A 16,545-nucleotide genomic window follows, 5' to 3' on the forward strand; every position below is an offset into this window, starting at 1 on the left:
TAGTTTTTCCATATCACTGTGCATTAAAAACACACAAATATTGCAATTTTCACACTGACCATAAAAACTAGACTCTCACACTGCCTGTTCTGTACAGATGACATTTCAGCAGAAATTATCATCACAGACAGGATTACAATGAGAGTTGAGCAAATATGCCAATATCGGACTACAAGCTGTCACGAGAAAGATGACAGTAGCAAAGTACAGAAAGTTCCTTGAATAAGACATGTACATGTCTGTGAGTGGCTGAGCTTCAGGAATCTCATGTTGTTGCGAGATTTGAGAAAACGGCTGTGTACCAATAGTTCAAATTCAACCTCTCGGAACACAAATCCCGAAGTAAGGTGTGACAAATTTGTAGCATATCCAAGAAAACGTGACAGTAATCACTTTAACCCTTTCACCCCCGGGCCATTTTCCGTTTTCGTTTTTTCCTCCCCTTCCAAGAGCCACAACTTCTTTTTATATTTCCGTCAATAAAGCTGAATAAGGGCTTGTTTTTTTGCAAAACGAGTTGTACTTTTCAATGGCGCCATTGATTTTATCACATAGTGTAAAATGGGAAAAGCATTCCAAGTGCAGTGAAATTGCAAAAAAAAAATGCAATTCCACAATTGTTTTTGGGGCTGTCTTATTTACTTTATAACAAATTCAATAATCTGAAGGGCATAAATAAACTAATATAAATCATAAAGAGAACCCTATAAAAACCAATTTTTTATTAATATTATTTAAAAACCATTATAGGTTACAAAGCAAACCAAAAAAACACCGTGAAGTGAAAAACAATCCCACCAAGGGATATTAGGGGAATCCCTTGTGCCGTATCTAAGCTGTCACCTTCCTACTTGCGGGGGTTGGCACCCTATGGGAAGCGTATTGGCGCCCCCGCTCAACGACGGCTAGCCCTAGTTGCCCTATAGATACAATGAGCCGTAACCCTCCCCAGATAGGGAATAAAGGGCACCTCTAGATCTATACAATGATCACTCCTACACAACTAAGGACAACCCTAATAACTTGAGCTGACATAATTTTGGGGTACATACAATGTTTTGATCTCCTCTTATTGTATTTTATTGCATTGTTGCAGCTGCCAAGAATACATAATTCTGGCATTTCTATTTTTTTTTTCTTGTTACGTCGTTTACCAATCGGATTAATTTATTTTATATTTTAATAATCAGACATTTCTGAATGCAGCGATACCAAATATGTGTATTGTTTATTTTTTTAATTGTTTTATTTTCAATAAAGCAAATGAGGGGTGATTTGAACTTTTTTTTTTTTACCTATTTTTTTTTTTTTTTACATTTCTCACTTTTTACTTTATTTTAGAGTTCTTTTAAAAGACTTGAAATTGTCTGATCACCTTTGCTACATATAGAAGGGCTTCAGCACTGCTATGTAGAGCGGAAATGACAGTCTCCTAAGAACGCTGGCCGGCGTTCACAAAAGCATCGTATTATAGTCCATGAGCCGGGCCAGATATCGGTACCACCCGGAGTGACTAATTTTCTTTGGTATTTTTAGGTAGATGCATGTCTGTAGTTTATTTTTTGATATGATAGCCCTTACATATACGTAGCTTATTAACCCCTTCAGCCCTAGGCCTATTTGTACCCAAGTGCCTAAGCCAATCTGACCTGTGCCACTTCATGGGCTAATAACTTTGGAACGCTTTCACCTATCCAAGCCATTCTGAGATTGTTTTCTCGTGACATATTGTACTTCACGTCAGTGCTAAATGGGAGTCAATATATTTTACCTTTCTATATAAAAAAATGCTAAATATTCGGAAATTTTGGAAAAATCGGCAATTTTTTAACTTTGAAATTCTCTGCTTTTTACAAAAATACTGATACCCCCCATAATAGTTATTAATTTACACTCCCCACATGTTTACTTCATATTGGCATCATTTTGAAAATGAAACCTTATTGTTTTACGACGTAATAGGGCTTATAGTTTTATGCGCAATTTTTCACATTTACAGCAAAACCCACTTTTCAAAGGACCAAGTCACTTCTGAAGTCACTTTAAGGGGCTTACATAACAGAAACCACCCATAAATTACCCCATTTTGCAAACTACACCCCTCAAGCTGTTCAAAACTCATTTTTAAAAACTGTTAACCCTTTAGGTGTTCCACAGGAATTTTAGCAGAATGAAGGCGAAATTTCAAAATTTCATTTTTTTTCCAGATATTACATTGTAATCCAATTTTACCTGCAACCTAGCAAGGGTTAACGGCAAACCCAAACTTGGTTACCCTAATTCTGCAGTTTATAGAAACACCCCACATGTACTCGTAAACTAAAGTATGGGCACACAGCACAGCTCAACACGGAAGGAGCGCTATGTGGTTTTTGGGTGGCGGATTCACTGGAAGAAATCTAGGGGGCCATGTCACATTTGAAGGCTGCCTGAGGTACCCCCACAGTGGAAACCCCAAAAAGTGACCCTATTTTGGAAACTACACCCCCAAGGAATCTTTTAGGGGGTATAGTGACCACTTTGACCCAACCAGTGTTTCACAGTAGTTGGAAACACTTGGTTGAGAAAATGGAAAAAGTTTATCTTGAGACCCTCAGAAATGAACAACTCTCAGCATTCTGGATGTCATACTTGGACATGGTCGAGACCATGCTGGCCCTGGTTCGAGCTTCAAGAGAAGGCAACTGGATGCTTCACCTAGGAGCAATCCGACAGATGATACCATGGTGTTTTGCCTATGACAAGGTCAACTATGCCCGATACCTAACCTATTACTATGCCACAATGTCTCGGCTGCCCATAGAACACCCAGAGGTCCATGAATACTTCATGCAAGGTGGCTTTTCGGTCCAGATCGGTAGCAAGAATCCTTTTGGACGAATTCCTGTGGACCAGACCATTGAAGAGACAATCAACAAAGACACCCAGACACCAGGGGGCACAAAAGGCTTCAGCCTCAAAGTTGGAGCTGTTTCCAGGTTCTACCTGACATCAGAGTACCGCAGTATGTACTTGAGGCAGCTGAGGGCCCTGGTAGGCCAACAATATACTGACTTCAGCCATTCAGACCTACAGGTGTCTAGGATTAGAAGAGATGAAGCCGATGTCCAATCTTTCGTTCAACTGCTGGAGACAGGTTGGGTGAACCCCTTCAACAAAGAGCATAATGGTGAACTTATCAGTTTGTCAACAGCGACTGTAGCACCACCAGATGTAGCCAAAGACCTTCAAGGGGCATACAGTATAGGAGAGGATGCATATCAAACATTCAAGGATGAGCGTTTGGGTACCGATAAGCCAACTACATTGTTTCATGACAAGATGACGAAGAACAAACTTAAAACGTTCTCTAACATCCAAATGAAGACACGCAGACAAGGTCTTGGCAAGGAGGTAATTTTGAAGGCTGACAGAAACCTATTTGGCCAGATGATACTTGTAGCTGAGAACAGAAAGCTACAAATGAGTGATGTCTTGACTCATCCCCTGGGTCCATTGCCATGGGCACTTGCCAATGGTGATGGGTCTATCCGCAAGACCAACAAGGCTGCCCTCGCAAGGGAGTTGGAGAGGAATGCTCGTCCTGCAGAAGTGATCCCCGAGCCCTCTGCAACCATCATTGATGGGATGAGCCTGGTTCAGAAACTGAAGGGAAACAATGCAACATTTGGCCAGCTAGCAGGCACAGCAATGAGTCGCGCTATCCATGAGGGTGCTAAGAGCAAGCGCATTGATATTGTCTTTGACGTCTACAAGGAGACATCCATCAAAGATACAGAAAGAGTCAACAGATATGAAGGCACAGGGATCCATTTCAAGAACATTCAACATGGGCACAACATCCAGCAGTGGAAAAAGCTTCTAAGTAGTTCCTCCAACAAGGCAAGTCTCATAAAGTTTCTGGTAGAAGAATGGAAGGCGAAACACCACAGGGAGAAGCTTGAGGAGAAGGAGCTGTATGTCACATGTGAGCAGCTCTGCTTTAAGATCACCAAAGAACAGTGGGAAGAGGCTGCTGACCTTAAGTCAAATCAAGAAGAAGCAGACACACGCCTCCTTCTCCATGCTCTTCATGCAGCAGAATCTGGTTACAAGTCGGTCATCATCACTTCGGAGGATACTGATGTCATGGTCCTGTGTCTGGGCATGTGCCACAAAATCCCATCCCACCTGTTCCAGAAATGCGGTACACAGAACCGGACAAGATTCCTGGATATCACCACTCTGAGCCGAACATTGGGAGGCAGCGTATGTGATTCATTGATTGGTATGCATGCATTTACAGGCTGTGACACCGTCAGTGCATTCGCTGGCCGTGGGAAGATGACGACACTCAAGCAGTTGAAGATGAACAAGACATACCAGGATGCCTTTCAGGAAGTTGGTCGTTCATGGGAAGTGTCTACCGAACTTTTTGAGAAGTTACAGGAAATCACCTGCCACATGTACCTGCCAACTACCCAAACAACTGAGGTAAACAGGCTCCGTTATCAGCTGTTCTGTGCCAGATGTGGAGTGGTAGAGTCAAGTCAACTCCCTCCTTGCCAGGACTGCCTTTTCATGCATGCACTGCGTGCAAACTACCAGGCTGCGATCTGGAGGAGAAGTCTGCAGAGCCAGCCATGGGTTGCAAACCCAACAGACTGCGGTTGGATGATAGATAACGACGGAAAGCTTGTTGTCAAGTGGATGCAAGGGGCACCAGCACCAGAAGCTATTATACAGCTACTGTCCTGCAAGTGTGTGCGGTCATGTGAACTTCCTCAGTGTACTTGCCTCAGCAATGGCCTGAAGTGCACAGACATGTGCAGATTACAGACATGCCAGAACAAGGGTACTGAAGACGAGCTAGTAGAACAACAGTCAGATTCAGAGTCCGATGTTGAAGACATTATGGAGTAACATATATATATATATATATATATATATATATATATATATATATATATGCACATGACATGTTCAGTGTGTATTTACATAACTTGGATTAAATTTTGTTACAAATACTACATCTAGTCACTCCGGGTGGTACCGATATCGTCATATTTGGTTCTTGGCTCATGCTAAAATTCCTGTGGAACACCTAAAGGGTTAACAGTTTTTAAAAATGAGTTTTGAACAGCTTGAGGGGTGTAGTTTGCAAAATGGGGTAATTTATGGGTGGTTTCTGTTATGTAAGCCCCTTAAAGTGACTTCAGAAGTGACTTGGTCCTTTGAAAAGTGGGTTTTGCTGTAAATGTGAAAAATTGCGCATAAAACTATAAGCCCTATTACGTCGTAAAACAATAAGGTTTCATTTTCAAAATGATGCCAATATGAAGTAAACATGTGGGGAGTGTAAATTAATAACTATTATGGGGGGTATCAGTATTTTTGTAAAAAGCAGAGAATTTCAAAGTTAAAAAATTGCCGATTTTTCCAAAATTTCCGAATATTTAGCATTTTTTTATATAGAAAGGTAAAATATATTGACTCCCATTTAGCACTGACGTGAAGTACAATATGTCACGAGAAAACAATCTCAGAATGGCTTGGATAGGTGAAAGCGTTCCAAAGTTATTAGCCCATGAAGTGGCACAGGTCAGATTGGCTTAGGCACTTGGGTACAAATAGGCCTAGGGCTGAAGGGGTTAATAAGCTACGTATATGTAAGGGCTATCATATCAAAAAATAAACTACAGACATGCATCTACCTAAAAATACCAAAGAGAATTAGTCACTCCGCTTGGTACCGATATCGTCAAATTTGGTTCTTGGCTCATGGACTATTAACAGGCACAAGGGTCTTCTGCCGACCCCTGGCTGTCATGACATCTCATCAGGTGGCTCAAAAATATTGGATAAGAGACTAATACATATGCACAGATTTTGCCAAAACTGATTTTACATTTTCATTGTGCTGTATTGTGTGCAGAATGCTCATTTTAGAATAATACTGTAACATAAAATGTGAAAAACTTAAAAGGGACTGAAAAATGTCATAGAATAAAGGGTCGATTGACTGACTACACAAGTCTATACGTCATTTGCCTTTAATTTATCACTTCCCTTTTCCACGTCTCTATCCTTCATCCAGCTTATATGTTCATAAATGCAACACTCATGCTATTGCTATCCTCCAAAACATCAACATAAAGCTGTCATTAGAGTATGGTCATATTGTAATGCATGATATTTGCTTCCGGCTATAATCATCTTTCGCAGAAGGTTATCTATGCAACCTGGGGACAAAATAATGATTTTTCTGTGCTTATATCATTTCCTCCTGTGCAGCTGTACGTGACCATGTCTGATAGAACTCTGATCATGATACTATGGTAAGTTAGATGCAAGTCTACAAGAGCAAAGTGTGACATAGACTACATGAACCGAAAATATACAAACCTGACTACACCAGAACATACAGTCCAAGACCAGATCAAATCCCATTAGACACAGATTCCAGGGCTTACCCCATACTTAATACAGACTTCTAGATAAATTCAGGTTCACACTAGGATCCATCAATAATGAATATTCCACGTTTGGACAGAAGAAATCACTATAAGGGGCTGCACATTGTATTTAGCAAATACTTGGTGTGGTAAAGTATGGACATACTGTATATACAGTTGTGGCCAAAAGTATTGACACCTTTCAATTCTGTCAGATAATACTCAGTTTCTTCCTGAAAATGATTGCAATCACAAATTCTTTTGTATTATTATCTTCATTTACCGTATTTTTTGGCATATAAGACGCACCCCAAATTTGGGGTGAAAAATGCAGAAAAAAAGATTTTTTATAAGATGGGGGTCCGTCTTATTGTCCGAATTTAAGATCTCTTACCTGAGGGCAGGCAGTGGCAGAGCAGGGTCACAGGAGGCATGGTGGTGGCAGAGGTGAGGTGATGCTGAGGTGCGGTGGGCGGAACGGCGTGCACCTGAGCAGGGTCCCATCCTGCTTAGGTGGGCGACGCCATGGCCTGGTGTCCATGGGGAGGTTGCTGTGGCGGTGGCAGACGTGCGGTCACTTCCTCAGGTGGCAGCGGCCAGGGTCCCTTCCACATTTGAGGTGACGCCACAGCAGTAGTGAAGGAGAGCAGCGGAGCTGGGTGGTTTTCCTGGTGGCAGCGGGCTTACCGGCATTGTGGCGGCGACAGAGGTGCGGGCATGATGTGGCACGGTGAGCTGTATGGCGTGAGCAGGTCCCATCCATATTTGAGGTGAATCCGCGGCCCGGTATTGATGGAGAGCAGCAGCGCTGGTGAGTTAAGGATTTTTCCGGTGGCGGCGGCCATCTTGCTAAGGCCGCGGGTGCGCAGATTCACTACTCTGCGTCCCAGGGCTTCAGGAAAATGGCCGCGGGAGGCCGCGCGTGCGCAGATGGAGATCGCGACGGCCATTTTCCTGAAGCCGAGTTCGGCGTGCGCAGATGGAGATCGCGGCGGCCATTTTCCTGAAGGCGAGTTCGCAGATTGAGATCTCGGCTTCAGGAAAATGGCCACCGCGATCTCCATCTGTGCACGCGCGGCCTCCCGCGGCCATTTTCCTGAAGCCCTGGGACGCAGAGTAGTGAATCTGCGCACGCGCGGCCTCAGCAAGATGGCCGCCGCCACCGGAAAATACCGTAACTCACCAGCGCTGCTGCTCTCCATCAATACCGGGCCGCGGATTCACCTCAAATATGGATGGGACCTGCTCACGCCATACAGCTCACCGTGCCACATCATGCCCGCACCTCTGTCGCCGCCACAATGCCGGTAAGCCTGCGTTCCGAATATAAGACGCACCCCCCATTTTCCTCACAATTTTTTGGGGGAAAAAGTGCGTCTTATATGCCAAAAAATACGGTAATTTGTCTTAAATGAAAAAAACACAAAAGAGAATGAAGCAAAAAACAAACATTGATCATTTCACACAAAACTCCAAAAATGGGCCAGACAAAAGTATTGGCACCCTCAGCCTAATACTTGGTTGTACAACCTTTAGCCAAAATAACTGCGACCAACCGCTACCGGTAACCATCAATGAGTTTCTTACAATGCTCTGCTGGAATTTTAGACCATTCTTCTTTGGCAAACTGCTCCAGGTCCCTGATATTTGAAGGGTGCCTTCTCCAAACTGCCATTTTTAGATCTCTCCACAGGTGTTCTATGGGATTCAGGTCTGGACTCATTGCTGGCCACCTTAGAAGTCTCCAGTGCTTTCTCTCAAACCATTTTCTAGTGCTTTTTGAAGTGTGTTTTGGGTCATTGTCCTGCTGGAAGACCCATGACCTCTGAGGGAGACCCAGCTTTCTCACACTGGGCCCTACATTATGCTGCAAAATTTGTTGGTAGTCTTCAGACTTCATAATGCCATGCACACGGTCAAGCAGTCCAGTGCCAGAGGCAGCCATGCAACCCCAAAACATCAGGGAACCTCCGCCATGTTTGACTGTAGGGACCGTGTTCTTTTCTTTGAATGCCTCTTTTTTTCTCCTGTAAACTCTATGTTGATGCCTTTGCCCAAAAAGCTCTACTTTTGTCTCATCTGACCAGAGAACATTCTTCCAAAACGTTTTAGGCTTTTTCAGGTAAGTTTTGGCAAACTCCAGCCTGGCTTTTTTATGTCTCGGGGTAAGAAGTGGGGTCTTCCTGGGTCTCCTACCATACAGTCCCTTTTCATTCAGACGCCGACGGATAGTACGGGTTGACACTGTTTTACCCTTGGACTGCAGGGCAGCTTGAACTTGTTTGGATGTTAGTCAAGGTTCTTTATCCAACATTCGCACAATCTTGCGTTGAAATCTCTTGTCAATTTTTCTTTTCCGTCCACATCTAGGGAGGTTAGCCACAATGCCATGGGCTTTAAACTTCTTGATGACACTGCGCACGGTAGACACAGGAACATTCAGGTCTTTGGAGATGGACATGTAGCTTTGAGATTGCTCATGCTTCCTCACAATTTGGTTTCTCAAGTCCTCAGACAGTTCTTTGGTCTTTCTTTTCTCCATGCTCAATGTGATACATACAAGGACACAGGACAGAGGTTGAGTCAACTTTAATCCATGTCAACTGGCTGCAAGTGTGAGTTAGTTATTGCCAACACCTTTTAGGTGCCACAGGTAAGTTACAGGTGCTGTTAATTACACACATTAGAGAAGCATCACATGATTTTTCGAACCGTGCCAATACTTTTGTCCACCCTCTTTTTTATTTTTGGTGTGGAATTATATCCAATTTGGCTTTAGGACAATTCTTTTTGTGTTTTTTCATTTAAGACAAATTAAATGAAGATAATAATAACAAAGAATTTGTGTTTGCAATCATTTTCAGGAAGAAACTGAGTATTATCTGACAGAATTTCAGGGGTGTCAATACTTTTGGCCACAACTGTAGGTGAGGCCGTGACCACAATGATGACTAAAAACCTCTCGTGTAAGGGCTGTCCCACACGTCCAGATAATTCCGGTACCGGAATAAATCGGTACTGGAGTTATCCGTGTCCGTGTGCCTGGGAACTCACGGAGGCCATACGTGCGGCACACGTGTGCCGCCCGTATGGCGAGTGGGTACCACACGGAGCGTGTGGTACCCACTCTGCATGGTGCTGAAGCTGCGATTCATATCTTCCCTGCAGCAACGTTTGCTGTAGAGAAAATATGAAGAATAGTGTTTAAAATAAAGATCCATGTGTCCGCCGCCCTCCCACCCCCTGTGCGCCCCCCCGCTGGTCAGAAAATACTTACCCGCTCCCTCGCTGCTTCCTGGTCTGGCCGCGGCTTCTCCTGTATGCGGTCACGTGGGGCCGATCATTTACAGTCATGAATATGTGGCTCCACCTCCCATAGGGGCGGAGCCGACTATTCATGATTGTAAATGATCGGCCCCACGTGACCGCATACAGTAGGAGGCGCGGCCAGACCAGGAAGGAGCGAGGGAGCGGGTAAGTATTTTCTGACCAGCGGGGGGGCGCACAGGGGGTGGGGGGGCGGCGGACACATGGATCTTTATTTTTAACACTATTCTTCATATTTTCTCTATAGCAAACGCTGCTACAGGGAAGATATGAATACCGGCTTCAGCACCATGTGGGGGGGACAGCGCTTACTGTAGCGCTGTCTCCTGCACGCACACGGACCCCAGACGGAGAATGTCCGTGTGAGGTCCGTGTTTTACGCGGACCCATTGACTCTATTGGGTCCGTGTAAAACGTGCGCTCCCACGAACACTGACATGTCTCCGTGTTTGGCACACGGAGACACGGTCCGCAAAAAATCAATGACATCTGCACAGATGCATTGATTTTTATGGGTCTACGTGTGTCAGTGTCTCCGGTACGTGAGGAAACTGTCACCTCACGTACCGGAATCACTGACGTGTGAAACCGGCCTAATGGAGAGTCGGAGGAGATAGCTGTCATCTGAACGATTGTACAGCCAACACCTATCTAATATTTACCCCGAAATAAAGACAGATTTCAGATTGACCCTTTGGTGTCACAGCTCCTTTTGTCTTTATGCTAGACTTGTTTTATTTTCATTTATATAATTTATTTTACTCACTTATATCGCACCATCATATTCCACAGAACTTTACACACATTATCACTGTGCCCATTGGGGCTCACAATCTAATTCCCTATCAGTATGTCTTTGGAGGGTGGGAGGAACCCACACAAACGTGGAGAAAACATACAAACGCCTTGCATATGTTGTCCTTAGTGGGATTTGAACCCAGAACTACAGTGCTACAAAGCAACAACGCTAACCACTGTGCTTTATTTTTCTATTTTGCCAGTTCAGGAGCTATGACTTTTGTTTTTTTGGCAATGTAGTCATATAAGGACTTGAATTTTTGGGGATAAGTTTTATTTCTCAGTGGCACCATTTTGGGGTTAATAGCACTTATTAACAATTTTTTAATGAGCCATTTTGTTATCTTTATTCTGCTGTTTGATGCTATCACGGCAATATGAAATTTATATTTGCTTTTTTATGTTTTGCTACTTTTGCACAAGCCATGACTTTATAAATTATATGTTTTTGGTTTTTTTAGAGGTTGGTCATCATATTGTTACCCACTATTTTTTTAATTTTTCTATAGATAAAGCTGCACGAGGGCTTGGTTTTTTTTTTAGACAAGCTGTAGTTTTTACCGATTCCAGTTTTTTGGAAAATACTACTGTTTGATCACTGTTCATTTTTGTAGTAGAGCGTTCACTGTGAAATATAATTGACATGTAAGGGCTTGTGCCCACGCTGCGGATTCCATTGCGGAATTTTCCGCAGCGGATTTGATAAATCTGCAGTGCAAAACCGCTGCAGTTTTTACTGCGGATTTATCGCGGTTTCTAGTGCGGTTTCCTCTGCGGGTTTACACCTGAAGATTTCTATTGGAGCAGGTGTAAACCCGCAGCGGAATCCGCACAAAGAATTGACATGCTGCGGATTATAAACCACTGTGTTTCCGCACGTTTTTTTCCGCAGCATGTGCACTGAGGATTTCGTTTCCCATAGGTTTACATTGTACTGTAAACTCCTGGGAAACCGCTGCGAACCCGCAGCTGCGGGAACGCTGCGGTTCCGCAGCAAAATCTGCAGCGTGTGCACATACCCTCAAAGTTATTCTGCGGATTACATTGATGCACAACTTTTAACTCTTTGTTTTACTACTTTTTTTCACAAGAAAAATCACTTTTTGGTCACCATATTGTAAGAACCCCAACTTTTTTATAGGTTTTATAGTTTTATTGGTATCATTTTGGAATAGATATGACTTTTTGATCATTTTAATTTTTTGCATCAAGATGAACAAAAATGGCGAGTGTGGCATAGTTTTTCATCATTTGCTTTACAGCGTTCACCACGTGGTATGAAAATTGATACATGTCTTTACAAACACACTGTAAGTGACCTTTTGAATGGGATTTCAGGGGGATTACAGATAAATATTTTTCATTTTAATAATAAAACTATGATTAAGAATTTTGTTTTTATTTTCTTTTTACTAGTCTCCTAAGGTGACTTGGATCTGTGATCCTCTGATGACATTGATAATACTACTTACAGTGGGGCAAAAAAGTATTTAGTCATTCAGCAATAGTGCAAGTTCCACCACTTAAATAGATGAGAGGCGTCTGTAATTTACATCATAGGTAGACCTCAACTATGGGAGACAAACTGAGAAAAAAAAATCCAGAAAATCACATTGTCTGTTTTTTTATCATTTTATTTGCATATTATGGTGGAAAATAAGTATTTGGTCAGAAACAAAATTTCATCTCAATACTTTGTAATATATCCTTTGTTGGCAATGACAGAGGTCAAACGTTTTCTGTAAGTCTTCACAAGGTTGCCACACACTGTTGTTGGTATGTTGGCCCATTCCTCCATGCAGATCTCCTCTAGAGCAGTGATGTTTTTGGCTTTTCGCTTGGCAACACGGACTTTCAACTCCCTCCAAAGGTTTTCTATAGGGTTGAGATCTGGAGACTGGCTAGGCCACGCCAGGACCTTGAAATGCTTCTTACGAAGCCACTCCTTCGTTGCCCTGGCGGTGTGCTTTGGATCATTGTCATGTTGAAAGACCCAGCCACGTTTCATCTTCAATGCCCTTGCTGATGGAAGGAGGTTTGCACTCAAAATCTCACGATACATGGCCCCATTCATTCTTTCATGTACCCGGATCAGTCGTCCTGGCCCCTTTGCAGAGAAACAGCCCCAAAGCATGATGTTTCCACCACCATGCTTTACAGTAGGTTTGGTGTTTGATGGATGCAACTCAGTATTCTTTTTCCTCCAAACACGACAAGTTGTGTTTCTACCAATCAGTTCCAGTTTGGTTTCATCAGACCATAGGACATTCTCCCAAAACTCCTATTTATCATCCAAATGCTCTCTAGCAAACTTCAGACAGGCCCGGACATGTACTGGCTTAAGCAGTGGGACAAGTCTGGCACTGCAGGATCTGAGTCCATGGTGGCGTAGTGTGTTACTTATGGTAGGCCTTGTTACATTGGTCCCAGCTCTCTGCAGTTCATTCACTAGGTCCCCCCGCGTGGTTCTGGGATTTTTGCTCACCGTTCTTGTGATCATTCTGACCCCACGGGGTGGGATTTTGCGTGGAGCCCCAGATCGAGGGAGATTATCAGTGGTCTTGAATGTCTTCCATTTTCTAATTATTGCTCCCACTGTTGATTTCTTCACTCCAAGCTGGTTGGCTATTGCAGATTCAGTCTTCCCAGCCTGGTGCAGGGCTACAATTTTGTTTCTGGTGTCCTTTGACAGCTCTTTGGTCTTCACCATAGTGGAGTTTGGAGTCAGACTGTTTGAGGGTGTGCACAGGTGTCTTTTTATACTGATAACAAGTTTAAACAGGTGCCATTACTACAGGTAATGAGTGGAGGAAAGAGGAGACTCTTAAAGAAGAAGTTACAGGTCTGTGAGAGCCAGAAATCTTGATTGTTTGTTTCTGACCAAATACTTATTTTCCACCATAATATGCAAATAAAATGATAAAAAAACAGACAATGTGATTTTCTGGATTTTTTTTTTCTCAGTTTGTCTCCCATAGTTGAGGTCTACCTATGATGTAAATTACAGACGCCTCTCATCTTTTTAAGTGGTGGAACTTGCACTATTGCTGACTGACTAAATACTTTTTTGCCCCACTGTATGTACTACAGTGTTCCCTGTTCTTTTTTGACTGACAGTTTGCCAGTCAGGCCTCACCCTCCAGAAATGGAGGAAAAATATACCAAATTAATAAAATTAAAATATAAAAAATTTGTGAGTCCTCTGTGGTTGATACATTTTAATGGCTAACTGAAAGGATGGTAGCAAATGGCAAGCTTTCTAAATTACTCAGGTCTCTTCATCAGATATAGTGTAATGACCTGAAGAATCACAGGAACAGGCCAGGAACAGGCCAGGAACAGCTGTGAGATGGAGCTGCAAATTTCTTACCAGCATAAAAAGGGTCACTAACCTCTTCAGCACCAAAGGAAACAAAATCCATTTAATATGAAACACAAACACACAGGCTAAATGTAAGATCTGCAATTCACAATACATTATGACTAACCCCAGATCTCCCAGAAGGACGTGACGTACTCGTGACACATACGTATCACAGAACGGCATACCTATCAACTTTTAAAGTGAAGGACATAGGGATGTATTGCAGCATTTACAGTTATTTTGCCCTTACTGAAGCTTCTTAGTGTGCACTAGTAGGGGCACAGCCCTTTATACTCTAAGTCCAAAGTGTGGGTAGGGGAATGTGGAGAAATTATATTTTGTTAGGGACACTGGGGTCATCCTACTGTGTGAGTAAATCAAGAGAACTAGCCACTTGCAGATATGAGATAGGAAATTTATTTGAGATCCAAAAGTGAGTGCACACTCACTTTTGAATTGCATATAAAATTTCCCATATGGCACCAACACATACATTGATTCTCTGCAACTCCCATACAGTATGCTGGCTCCCACAGTCCCCCATACAATATAATAGTCACAACAGTCCCTCCAAACAGTATGATCACCACAGACCCCACCCACAGTGGTGATCATAGTCCCTTCACACAGTATAAGCTCCTCTATAGCCCCCTACACACAGTATGATGGTCCCAGAGCTGGCTATATACAGTATGATGATCCCACAGCCCCCTACAAAGTATGAATATTCCAGTAGATCTTCACAGCTGATGACCACAACTCCCTTATCTATAGTATGATTGCTCCCCACAGCTCCCTATATAGAGAATGAGGTCCCCATAGCCCCCTATATACACTATGATGGCCACCACAGCTCCCTATACACAGTATGATGGCCCCATAGCCCCTCTATACAAGTTGATGACTACCAAGGTTCCCTATATACAGTATGAGGTCTCTACAACTCCCTACATACAGTATGATGCACCCCGCAGACCAATATACAGAATAATACCTTCTCAGCTCCTTATACTCAGAATGATAACCTCCCACAGTCACCTAAACAAAGTATGATAGCTTAAAACACATCAAATGTGTTTAAACAAATGTATCCTCCCCTACTTCATAAGATTCATCAAGACTTTGATTGCTGGACTACTGGTACTTTTTCAGTTACTCAAAATGAACCTCCTGCCTTGCTTATTATACCTCTTAAAAGCCTTCCTCATTAAGGTTCTATTACACTTCTTTGGCTGCCTAAATAATGCTTTCCAGAACTTCATATGGGATGGAAAACTTGCCAGGATAGAAAGATCCATCTTATATAGACATAAGCCGAGAGGTGGGATTGGTCCAACTAATCTTCGTGTCTACTACCAATCGGCTCTCATAAGACGTATGATGGATTGTTCTAAGGGACCCAATTGTTTGTTAGAACCAATATTTCTCTAAAATTGCTCTTCCTTCCCTCTGCTGACTTGACCAAATACAGTTGTCATGATCCAGTCCAAGGTTTGTTTCTTGTTATTTTCTCCCCGGTCTGATCATGGGGGGGTTAACCTTCTTTGCCTCGTTTTGGGTTCTGTGTGGCTATTTCAGTGTGCTGTGGCCTGCGGACCAATGTCAGTGATAGTTCACGCTCCCAGGCTACAGCAGCTGACCCCTTGATTCCGTGTTTTGTCCTCTGCCCGTGTACTCTGTTCCCGTGACTTCCCTTTCCTGCACCCCGCTTTGTCTTAGTGTTTGCTCCCTGTGCTTGGACCTCTTGGCATGTGACCCGGCTTGTCTTCTGACCTGTTTACTGTCTCTCGTCTCAGTTATATCTGCTCCCATCTGGCTCTGTCTTCTGACTTGTATTTGACCACGTGTATTGCTGTGGCCTCTGGTACTTCTTGTCCTAACGGTTTCTGACTCGGCTCGTCTGACCACTCTTTCGCCCCTTGGTGGCACTTGTGCTGCTGCTCAGTGGTGTTACGCTGTGTGTGTAACCTCTCTTCCCTCACCAGCATCCCCTGGTAGAGGTTGCACTATACTGCACTGCAGCAGAATTACAACAGTGGGGTTTAGTATCCTCGAATCCTCTCATAGGCCCTATCTGTCTGCAAAATAATATTTTCATCTCTAAACGTGACTCCATCACTGTCCCCACTTTTCTTGCATCTTATGGAATCTGATCTTCCTGGTATAGAAGACACTGTGTTTTGTGTTTCTTCTTTTGAGAACTTATGTTTGTAGTCTGGTCCCTCCAGACACACACTCCGATAATGTACATGATTTTGGTCCTCCAACCCCCAATACCCTGAGCTTCCATCTCCCCAATTTTTGCTGAATTAACTCAGTTCTAGATTTCAGAAATCTGGGTACAAGATACTATCCAGATTGTACCATGTGACTTGACACACAGCCTACAACCAACCAGTCCTTCTATGTGTTGTAGATGTTAGGAGGATGAGGATTCGATGTTCCATTAAATCTGATCCTATTGTGTCCTGGTGCCATACTGGGATACTATCCAATGGATTATCTCCAAACTTAAAGGCCTCCAACTTCCTGTTGCACCTGAACTACTTTTGTTGCATCACAGTGATATCTCTCTCCTTCAGCACTTGATTAATGCAGCTCACTCTGGCATTCCTGTCTTAT

Source organism: Ranitomeya variabilis, chromosome 3 (genome assembly GCF_051348905.1).
Source record: "Ranitomeya variabilis isolate aRanVar5 chromosome 3, aRanVar5.hap1, whole genome shotgun sequence".
Taxonomy (NCBI): domain Eukaryota; kingdom Metazoa; phylum Chordata; class Amphibia; order Anura; family Dendrobatidae; genus Ranitomeya; species Ranitomeya variabilis.